Below are 11,893 nucleotides of genomic sequence, written 5' to 3'. Positions count from 1 at the left end.
AAAAAGTTTGACCTTTAATTACTACTATTAATTATATTACATATGAATATTTTATTTATAGAACTGATATAACATATTAATTTATATATTACATTTGTTGAGGTTTATGAGGATTTTGACGGAACTTATTAAATTTTAATAACAAACTTATTAAATGATCATTTCATAGTTTACTTTTGTGCACAGTTAGAGTTGTTTGCTTTAATTTCAAAAGCACCACACCATATAGAACGTGTTCTGACAGTTACAACTATTTGTTTTGATGACATCACCAGGGGGTTGTTCACTCGTAAAAGCAATTCATTCATGGTTTGTTGAAACTCAATCAACCAATCAGGTGCTGTAATTGCCTACACATCTATAGTTAAATTTGCACGCCGTACAGGTCAATCGCCGTTCGCAGGGGTCAGTGTGGCCGGAGTGCAATGGCCAAGCCTCGCCCTGGGTGAACCACCTTCTTGATCATGGTATCTCCCCTGCCAGGTAAGTACGAGTTGCCGGGCGGCGCAAATGGCAGCCGCCGTTTTCTATCGGCCGTACTCCAGGGCGGTGATGCCCAGCCACCGAGCATGGGGAATGGGCCAGCAACCCCTGTCTCCTGACGGCGCTGTACTTGCAGCAGACGTGCCTGTGCCTGCAAACCACTCGCTAGTAACTGTGGCAACGCATGAAGAGTTTGAGCTTCCTCCAGATGCTTGCTTTGTGTTTTGTCATCAGTTGGGGCTGCCAACACATGGATTCCACCGGACGCACTCGATCTGGGGATAACAGACCCTCTATGGGGGGAGGGGAGGGGATCCTCCTGTTCTTTCTTTCTTTTCCTCCATCTGTTTTCTTTCTCTACAGATGCTGTTTTTCTCTGCTTAGTTTCTGATTTGGTCTATTTGGACATGTCGACCTCCTGCTTTGCTGCGGTTCGGACCGCCTTTGCCTAGAGCTCCGTGCTTTGCACTCTTGCCTTGTATGTTTTGTGTCCTGTTTTCTCACGTCAGCCTATCAGCACAGTGCTCAAACGACATAGCTTGAAGAAGACGACGGGATCTACAAACGTTCCGCAAAAGAACTTCACTGACGAAAGCGGAAGCGCTAACGAAACAACCTCCCGCTGCAAGCACCTTACATTCCTGGGACGGGAAACCACCGACGGCTGGCTGCGAAATTGCCTCTGGTTCAGATTGGTTTAGAACCGTCCCTCTGCCCAAAAGGCCACAGACGTCTGCAAAAGATTGCAGTTCTTGAAACAAAGTTACCTCTGATCCGAGCAGAAGCGTTCGCTTACTTAATGGCAGATAAAATGATGACCTTTCACACGGTCTGCATTCGTTCCGTCAGTAACAGCGGCAGGCCGGTAAAAATAAAATTCTGACATTCCACAGGGCACACTCGCTTGGCGGACAAAAGCCACCGGGGGCTCTCTTTGCGTGTTCCTTCCCCTGGTCAAACCGCTTTGAGGGGGGACCTTTCGAGTAGTTTTCGGCGTCAGAACAGACTCTTCTAGCGACGGGTGGGCAGGCCTTCCACAGGCGCGCGCGGCTCTACTGGAGCAAAAGAGGCTTGGCAGAGGACGAGGAAGAGAAGGAAGCGCCGCTCCAGCGAGGGGGTGCTCGCTGCAGAGCCATTCGAGGAGAGCTGAGCTCCAGCGAGGGGGAGCATGAGCTGTCGCTCCTCCTCCTGTAAGCTGTTTTAATGCGTACACCAACCCCACCCCTAACCCTACCCCCAGTGACATCACTCGTAGAAGAAGTGCAAAAAAAGGTGGAGCTCAAGCATAAGCTCCCCCTCGCTGGAGCTCAGCTCTCCTCAAATGGCTCTGCAGCGAGCACCACTTGGCTCCAGCCGGCTCCGACGCTACCGCCTGAGCTCTGTCTTGAACCACTGTGCTCAGGGGAGAGCGCGAACGCAGTCCCCCACTACCAGAAATTATGCAGTCGAGATTCCCACATTTGGGGAATTCGCAGGGGTCAGCGTGGCCGGAGTGCAATGGCCAAGCCTCGCCCTGGGTGAACCACCTTCTTGATCATGGTATCTCCCCTGCCAGGTAAGTATGAGTTGCCGGGCGGCGCAAATGGCATCCGCCGTTTTCTATCGGCCGTACTCCAGGGCGGTGATGCCCAGCCACCGAGCATGGGGAATGGGCCAGCAACCCCTGTCTCCTGACGGCGCTGTACTTGCAGCAGACGTGCCTGTGCCTGCAAACCACTCGCTAGTAACTGTGGCAACGCATGAAGAGTTTGAGCTTCCTCCAGATGCTTGCTTTGTGTTTTGTCATCAGTTGGGGCTGCCAACACATGGATTCCACCGGACGCACTCGATCTGGGGATAACAGACCCTCTATGGGGGGAGGGGAGGGGATCCTCCTGTTCTTTCTTTCTTTTCCTCCATCTGTTTTCTTTCTCTACAGATGCCGTTTTTCTCTGCTTAGTTTCTGATTTGGTCTATTTGGACATGTCGACCTCCTGCTTTGCTGCGGTTCGGACCGCCTTTGCCTAGAGCTCCGTGCTTTGCACTCTTGCCTTGTATGTTTTGTGTCCTGTTTTCTCACGTCAGCCTATCAGCACAGTGCTCAAACGACATAGCTTGAAGAAGACGACGGGATCTACAAACGTTCCGCAAAAGAACTTCACTGACGAAAGCGGAAGCGCTAACGAAACAACCTCCCGCTGCAAGCACCTTACATTCCTGGGACGGGAAACCACCGACGGCTGGCTGCGAAATTGCCTCTGGTTCAGATTGGTTTAGAACCGTCCCTCTGCCCAAAAGGCCACAGACGTCTGCAAAAGATTGCAGTTCTTGAAACAAAGTTACCTCTGATCCGAGCAGAAGCGTTCGCTTACTTAATGGCAGATAAAATGATAACCTTTCACACGGTCTGCATTCGTTCCGTCAGTAACAGCGGCAGGCCGGTAAAAATAAAATTCTGACATTCCACAGGGCACACTCGCTTGGCGGACAAAAGCCACCGGGGGCTCTCTTTGCGTGTTCCTTCCCCTGGTCAAACCGCTTTGAGGGGGGACCTTTCGAGTAGTTTTCGGCGTCAGAACAGACTCTTCTAGCGACGGGTGGGCAGGCCTTCCACAGGCGCGCGCGGCTCTACTGGAGCAAAAGAGGCTTGGCAGAGGACGAGGAAGAGAGGGAAGCGCCGCTCCAGCGAGGGGGTGCTCGCTGCAGAGCCATTCGAGGAGAGCTGAGCTCCAGCGAGGGGGAGCATGAGCTGTCGCTCCTCCTCCTGTAAGCTGTTTTAATGCGTACACCAACCCCACCCCTAACCCTACCCCCAGTGACATCACTCGTAGAAGAAGTGCAAAAAAAGGTGGAGCTCAAGCTTAAGCTCCCCCTCGCTGGAGCTCAGCTCTCCTCAAATGGCTCTGCAGCGAGCACCACTTGGCTCCAGCCAGGTCCGACGCTACCGCCTGAGCTCTGTCTTGAACCACTGTGCTCAGGGGAGAGCGCGAACGCAGTCCCCCACTACCAGAAATTATGCAGTCGAGATTCCCACATTTGGGGAATTCGCAGACATCTGCCCAGGGAACGTGCAATGGTAACTGTAGACTGTAGACTCTCGTTCAACGAGAAGCCGCGATTGTCTACAGTTTGCTTAGACCCTGGGCTAATCGGAGGGATGGATTGTCTAAAGTTTAAAATCAGGGCCAATCAGCGCTGAGGATTTTCCAAAGTTTCTCTTGCTCTGAATGCTCAATTTATCGGGTCAGAAAGTTCATCTGCTGTCGAGATTAATTCGTATGTTAAAGTGATTTTGTGTGGAAAGTTATTTTTATACTGTTATCTTGATGCACAGTATGTTTTGTTCACGACATGTTTGAAATATCTCACTTTTTGAGCAGTATTCGTGAGGCTGCGCCTTCAGAAAGTACACCTGTTGTTGAGATTTCGTGTGGTAAGTTATTTTTATACTGTTATATTGATGCACAATATGTTCTGGTTACATCACGTTAGAAGTTTTTCACTCTTTGTGCAGCATTTTGTCTTTGTTCGTGAGGCTGCGCTGTCAGCAAATACACCTCTCATAGTGATTTAGAGCGGTAGGTTATTTTTATCCTGTTCTGATAAACAGTATGTTTTGCTCACATCACATTTAAAATATTTCACTGTGTGTGCAGTATTTTGTCTGTGTGCCTGACGCTGCGCTGTCAGACGTTCATCCATTACAGAGATTTTGTGCGGTAAGTTATTTTTATTGTTACATTAATGCTAAGGTCACATCATGTTTGAAATATCTCATTCTTTGTGCAGTGTTTGGTCTGTGCTGGTGACGCTGTGTCGTCAGAAAGTTCACCTGTCCTAGAGATTTCGTGTTGTAGGTTATTTTTATACTGTGATATTACTTATATGTATATATGGCTGCACAAAACCTGAAAAAGTTTAGCTTATGTATTATTTTCAATGCTCGTGTCGGTTTGATAGCTCCATTTACATAGTAAACAGTTGTTTCATTAAAATATAGCAACCATCATGCTAATAAATAAATATCCCTTCATATACAGCAATATATGTGACCATGACAATTATTATCATTAGTTGTTACTATGAGAAGTAAAGAACATTTTAAGATCTTAGCTGGGACAAAACATATGATCCATACCTGTACACAGTAATATCATCAGAGTAAAATTTACTCAGTTCAGAGAACATTTGGTCCCTCTCTTAATTGAGCAAAATTTACTCAGCAGCACAGTAAAGTTAATGAGCCGATGATGAGTTTAATTAAGTGATGATTGAGCACTGATGATGAACACCTGCTGTTAATATGCAGAAACAGAAGAGAAGCAGCAGCAGCTACGCTCATTGCTTACCTGATTGACTTTATTTCTGTCAGATGTTCAAAAAATCCATATGAGACTGTGGCGAGGGGGCGTGGCCGAGAGCCGTGGGAACGGAGTAAGGCCACCGCGTAAGTGGATACACCTGCGGTGCGCACCTGCCTCGGATCCCACGGAAGGAGCTCTGGACCATAAAAGGAGTAACTATGGCAGAGGAAGCCGAGAGAGGACCGGGCCCGGACATATTTTACTTTTGCTTTCAGTTTGACGGCAGTCTTCGTGAGGAGCTGCCGTCCGTCCGTTTTGGTTTAGACACGGAGACTGCCGTCCCTGTTATTAATAAATATTTTAAAACTGCGTTGGTTCTCCGCCTCCTTCTTTCTGGCGGCCAAAGGGCCATGAACTTTATTACAGTGGTGCCGAAGCCCGGGAGAAGGAGGGACGCGTTGTCCAGATGCCCTTGCCGCTGAGAGAGGGGCGAGTGTTTGGGAGTTAACCCGAGTGGGGGAGTAACCTGTTCGTCTGCCCAGAGTGCCGGGGCGGCCTGAGGCTGGCGAGGAAAGGATCTGCCTGCTGCCGTCTCCCAGCATGGGGAGGAGCAGGAGACGCAGGGCTCACCACCGAAGGGGAAAGTGCTGAAGGGAGCCATCCCACAGAACCCGGGGGAGTTGCCGCGATCCACCATGATGCCAGAGCCTGCATCCATCCACGGAAGCGGAGCAGGAGACCAGAGATGCCGCCAGCCAGCCAGGAGAACCGCCGCCGGACGCCAGAAGACAGACGGGTGGATAGATTCCTCCACAGGGCTCCCAGCACGTCATCGCATCTCTCAGCTGGTGGAGGACCGAGTGGCAGCGTGTCTGGAGAACCGAACCCCAATTTTTTTTTTTCTTTTTCCTCTCTCCCCTTTCCTGGTCTACTCTGTCTTTCCTTTTTTTCATCTCCTGTTCTCTCGGCCCATCTCATATAGGTCTCGCAGGGGTGTGGCGCCAACCCCCCCATTGTCTCCGTGAGGAGCTGCCGTCCTTGTTATTAATAAATATTTTTAAACTAAGTCGGTTCTCCGCCTCCTTCTTCCAGGCGGCCAAAGGGCCGTGAACTTTATTACAGAGACTTATAGTGAAGTCCAGTGTTGTAATGAGAAACTAAATCATTTGGTGATGAAAGGTTAGTAATTTCAGGAAGAGAGTTAATACTAGCAAAAAAAGGATTCTAAATTAATATGTTTTATGTTACGGAAGGAAATAGTACGGAGAGATTTGGTGGAAGAAAGAGAGAGTGCAAAATTAAATCAGAGGAGAAAATTATCCGTTATAGGGAGTTCCTCAGCAGAGAGGTCAATGGGTGAAACACCAGAGCAGCAGATGAGGTTGAGGGTGTGTCCTTTAGAGTGTGTGGGAACATTGACATGCTGTTGAAGTCCAAAGCTCTCAAGACAGGATATAAAATCTCTTGTAAGGGAGTTATTAAAATTATCCACATGAATATTAAAATCTCCTAAAACCATAATATTAGGTGAGAGGGTGGTAATATGTGTTAAAAAGCAGCAAAGTCATTTAGAAATTCATTATTTAGTTTGGGTGGACGATAAATTATGGCAACATTTGTAGGTGTGGATCCAGAAAGTTTTGAAATCATAGATTCGGATGAAGGAATAATGTGAAAATGTTTTTAAAGGAAAATGAGAAAGATTTTCAAGAATGTGTTCTCAAAAATTTCTACATTTGTTTCAGAAACAAAGTGCATAAAAGACCAGTTTCAGAACAATTTTGGAAAAAAATATTTGTGGAAATAGACGAAGAGGGAATCTGGAAGAATTTAAAATGGAAATATTTAGACGCAAAAATTGAAACGTTGGATTATTTCATCAGACATAATGTTATTTTCACTGAAACAAAACTGGCACAAATTGGAAGCAGTAAGAATGCATTATGCAAAATATGTGGACTGGAAAATGAAGGTATTATGCATTTGTTTTTAAAATGTGTTGAATTTAATACATTTATGGCAAAGTTAAAAGAAAGTATTAAACAAATGATGAAAAGTAAAACAGAGCAGATTGAGGAGGAGACAGAATGGTATAAAATATTTTTATTTGGTTTTAATTAGGGATTGGATATGGATTTTTTGGCCGATACCGATAACCAATAATTCTTCAGACTTGGAGGCCGATAGCCGATATGTATAGGCCGATAATAATAAATATTTTAAATTGTTATATTTTTATACAGCAAACTTCATAAAAGATTGAACTGCTCTTATGAACAGAATAGTCTATACTTGAAGCAAAAAAGATATGATTTCGAAATTGCAAGGTGTCAACATCGGATCGATAACGATAATCTTAAAAATAGCATTTATCGGACAATAACGATATGGGCGCCGATATATCGTGCATCCCTAGTTTTAATGGAAGTAAAACAAGAATTGCCAATTTGTTTCTATCAGTTGCAAGAACTGTAATTTGAGAAAGGAGAAACATTGTTAAAAATAAACATGCTAAAATGGAGTTATGGACAATGTGTAAAAGAAACTGGAAAACTATATTAAAACTGTGGAACAATATTTTAGAATGGAAGAAAAAGAGACTGAATTTTACAAAACGTTTATGTTGAATACTCCTTATATTACGTACTCACTAGATGGTTTGAAAATAGATTTGCCAGAATGATTATGCTTGTTGTTTTCCTGTTTTGAAACCAACATAATGTCATAAGGAATGTTTGTAAATTATATTTTTATATGCTTCTGAACTGATGTTTTGAAAAAAAAAAAACCATATACTTGGATCGATACAGAGAATATTAGCATGGCCCCTCTCTTGCGGGAGAATCTTCGGTTCCCTTCCTGTTCCACAGTTCCACTTTCCCTTCTTCCTGATTGGCCCGAAGTCTGGCTCGGTATTGGTCGACACCAATGGGGTTCAGGGGTCACTACTCTGCAGTCTAAGGCCATGTGACGTCGAGAGGGCTGCTGGGGGCCACAGGGTGGGGACAGAGAAGATCCATCAGGTTCCTTTTCACAGGAACCTGATGGATCTTCTCTGTCCCCACCCTGTGGCCCCCAGCAGTCCTCTTGACGTCACATGGCCTTAGACCTGCAAGGTAGTGACCCCTGAACCCCACTGGGGTCACCTGAGACCTCGACAGGTGCTCATGCTTGCTGAAATTAATGAAATTACCCAATATGGTAAAAAAATCAAAGGCGGGAACTGGCATAATTAGCCATGTGCTTTCTGGGGTATGACAGGTGCATATTAATTAGCCATGTGCTGTAGACTGCTCTCATTGTATATCATTTATTACATAATTTGAAAAAGAAAATCCATTTTAAATGAATTGAGTAACATAATAATAAGTATTATTTTTTAATAAATGTATTACATTATATTCAAATATAATTGTATGTTTATTTGCAACATAACTAAATATAGCTTTATTTGAATTGCATGTGAGTTAGATAAAATGTTTTTATAATCAGGACTTATATTTCACACCTTTTAAGAAATATAATATTTTTTAATAGTTCAATAATAAACATACTGAAATATTGACTTTTAAATGTTTTAGAATTTTGTCAATTATATTGACCGTAATGTTCAGGTAACTTATTTATTAATATTAAATAACACATAATAAAATATTTAAACAACTGATTAAACTATATATAGTACCTAAAATATTAGGTTGTAGGATATAAGAAATATTACATTAAAATACTTTCAAATTTAAATTTCAGGCATTGATATTTAAATAGGTTTGTCATTTTTTTAAAGTTTAATAAATTATTTAAAAATTCAATTAAATATATTTTAAAATATTTCATTTACATCAATGTTTACAGTTATATTTACATATACACATATTATTTTTAGGTGTTACTGCATTTACATTTAACATTTACTTAAATTTAATTTACAATATAATTTTATACCATTTTTATTTTAACTGTTAGCTAAACTAGAGTTTATAACTTGTTTATGAATAATAAACAGAACCCTAATATTACCATCCTTTAAATTACACAATGATAACATTAAAGCAACCACATGAATATGTACGCAGTGTATTTTTGCAAGTTTTATTTTATCCTTTAACACTTGTTTGCAATAAATGAATAGAAAAAATGATGAATGTAAAGTGTAATATAAATATTGTGTAAAGTTATTCGAGTCACAACAGATAACCCACTCTTGGGACACTGTAGCTACTGAACAAATCTTTAAAAAAAAAAGCTGAAATGTACACAGAGATTAGAAATAAAATAGAAAAATGTTTATTTACACAAAATATATAACCATTTATACTTTTAACATATTAGGGCAGTACAATATAGCGTAAAATTATTTTATTATCACAACAGTTTATGCAATATTTAAAAAAAAAAAAAATCACAAACATATGATAAATTATTATTTTATAAACTACCTTCCCAGTAGTTGCTGCTCGGCTATTTGCTAGAGCAGCTCAAAGCATAACCCAGAGCTGTAAATAAACACTAATAGCAGAAGTTAAGAAGAAAAAAAAGAAAATGACAACAGCCAATAAGAGTCAAAATATCTTGCCTATTTGTTTTAAAGACTAAATGTTTGCACCTTTACAGTGTTTTTAGACTTAGACTTAATTTTTAAAATTAGTTATTTGCATCTGAACAATATCTTTTAACTGTTTAATATTATTAAGTAAATGATTTAATAACACAGATAAAACAATGCATTTTTGTAGGGAATTGTTATTTTAGAAATAATAGCATTTTCTATGCTATCATAAAGCCCTACAACTTGTACATGTATATTTATATTTGTTTTATACAAAATAAACATTTATTTTGCTTAGTTGTTTTAAAGACTAAATGTTTGCACCTTGAAAGTGTTTTTAGACTTATAATTTTTAGAATTAGAGTTAATTGCATCTGAACAATATTTTCAACCACTTAATATTATTAAGTAAATGATTTAATAACACAGAAAAAAATGCATTTTTCTAGGGAAATGTTATTTTAGAAATAATCGCGATTTTCTATGCTATCATAAAGCCCTAAAACATATACATGTATATATCTATTTTTTGTCAAACAAAATAAACATTTACAACAAAGCTTGTCGTCTTTATAGTCTATTTTGTCTCCTTTTTTAACTTCCTCTATCCACTGCACCGCTTTATAAATCGCGCTTCCTGGAGGTCCCGCCCAGCGGCCAATCGGAGCGCACGTTCAGTGGAACTTTCTCAAAAGAGCCAACGGCACGCTACATGACATGACCAAATTCGGAAGCACGCTTTGTGGAACTTTCCGTCGACCAATCCCGAGCCAGACGTCGGGCCAATCAGGAAGAAGGGAAAGTGGAACTGTGGAACGGGAAGGGAACCGAAGATTCTCCCGCAAGAGGCGAAAGGATGACACGCAAATCCGTGAAGTGCTCCATATTGCTGTTTTAGTGCGTGGGTAAAAGTACAGAAATGAAAAAAGACAAAAGGCTTTTCACGATTCCAAATGGTGCATGTGGATGGATTTAGCAAATCGTGGGAGGTGCTGCTGGGTCAACTGGAAAGTCTACATGCATGGTGAAAACGAATGTGGGATGCTTTGATCGTTTGTTTTGTTGTGCAACAAATGCACTTCCAAAGCCTTTGCTTTAGTGGGACTTTGCCATAGGCTAACCTGACACTCTAATTTCCCCTGTCTTTAAACTTGGTGACCTACACTGTAAAAAATTGCTGTTAAAAAACGGTCAGATTCTACGGTAAAATAATGTTTTTTCACTAAAACAGTAATATTCTGTTAAAAACAGTGCTTTCTGGGTAACATTTTTGTTTTCGAGAAAGTAACCAACTGCAGAAAACTGTGAGCTAACAGAGTTCAGATTCGATGTTTTGAAGTCTGTGTTTGAAATCACGCTTTGTGTCCTTGTTCACTATTCCATACACTAGTTAACTAATATAGTTCACCTGACAGTTTTAATGAACACTAATGAGTGAATTCAGACACTGATGAACACCTGCTGTTAATAATTACAATTACTGAAGAAAAGAAACAAGAAACACAAACAGTGACTTGAGTTACAACATTAAATAAAATCAAATAAAATAAAACACCTTCAGTCTCAGCAGAGGATCATTAAACAACTCCACAAACAACAGCAGACACACACTTATTACTGACTGATTTGACTTCCATACTATTCTCATTGAGATCCAACAGGAATTAAGGTGTTTTTTGTGTCACCGTAATGGGGCTGGTTTAGTTGGGCTCTTCACCCTTGAACTTATTAAATCAGACTCTCCAATTACTATAATAAAGAGTTAACAAAGTGCTTGTATTATAGCAATCAAGTTGGGAAGTCAATAAATAGAGAAATCTATTTGTCTGAAATTAGTTCTGATAAATGTTTTGTTATAAATCTGGATGAAGGGCCACATGCAAAAGATTTTATGCTTACTTGCAGGTATTAATTTAATTAATGAGAAATAGATCAGAAAAGATACCTCCATAAATACTTAACAGTTAAGAAATAACATACAAGACAGTTCAATTATGACAAATACACACTCAGACCTCATGAATCTGACCTTGTATCTCAACAATGGTAACAATTAAAATGTTTCATGCTGCAATGCATGCTGGGAGTGGCACGGTAAAAATATCCCAGCATGCATTGCGGTGTAAATAAATGTTGTATGATGGTCTAACAGTTTTCTTTATTTGTGTTTGATTCTGCTGTTGTTTATGTTTAGACTTTCAGTTGCCTGTTTGTGAGTTAAACTGTTAATTATGTTAAATTTTGTTAAATTTGTTTTCACCATTATTGAGGTTCATATGCTGATTATTGATGTCTATTTGAGTGCGATTTACACCATAATCATTGCCATATATAGACATATAATGTAAAACAATAGATTTAACATTGAATAGCAGCAGTAAATTTTATTATATGAAATGAGAACAGACTCTGCCATTTAATAGCAACATGAACATCCCCAGATCTTATTTAGGTTTTTGGCTGACTTGCCACAACAAAAGAGCTTTTTAAACAAAGTTCTTAACAATTGCAGCAGCCAAAATATATAAATGTTAAAAATGACAGGACTAAGAGCCCAACTAAAGCAAACTCTGTTCTC

The 11,893-nt window shown here is 40.8% G+C and overlaps 1 protein-coding gene, 1 long non-coding RNA gene and 2 other non-coding genes across 4 annotated transcripts in view; 2 read left to right on the top strand and 2 right to left on the bottom strand.

Annotated features, from left to right (window-relative positions):
- Positions 1–11,893, top strand: part of LOC147845203 (uncharacterized) — a 449,333-nt gene that overhangs the window by 171,074 nt on the left and 266,366 nt on the right. The window lies entirely within an intron of this gene.
- Positions 335–491, bottom strand: LOC137494501 (U1 spliceosomal RNA). The gene has a single exon (XR_015487126.1). It is a non-coding gene; the product is annotated as a U1 spliceosomal RNA (small nuclear RNA).
- Positions 1,883–2,046, bottom strand: LOC141384059 (U1 spliceosomal RNA). Its single transcript, XR_015485205.1, has one exon. It is a non-coding gene; the product is annotated as a U1 spliceosomal RNA (small nuclear RNA).
- LOC148682333 (uncharacterized) lies at positions 3,768–10,353 on the top strand. The gene is made up of 3 exons (XR_015943044.1): positions 3,768–4,181; positions 4,835–7,627; positions 10,193–10,353. It is a non-coding gene; the product is annotated as an uncharacterized LOC148682333 (long non-coding RNA).

Source organism: Danio rerio, chromosome 4, assembly GCF_052040795.2.
Source record: "Danio rerio strain M-AB ecotype USA chromosome 4, GRCz13ab, whole genome shotgun sequence".
In the NCBI taxonomy this organism is placed as follows: domain Eukaryota; kingdom Metazoa; phylum Chordata; class Actinopteri; order Cypriniformes; family Danionidae; genus Danio; species Danio rerio.
The sequence above is the reverse complement of the archived record's forward strand: the minus strand, read 5'-3'. Positions and strand labels throughout refer to the sequence as shown.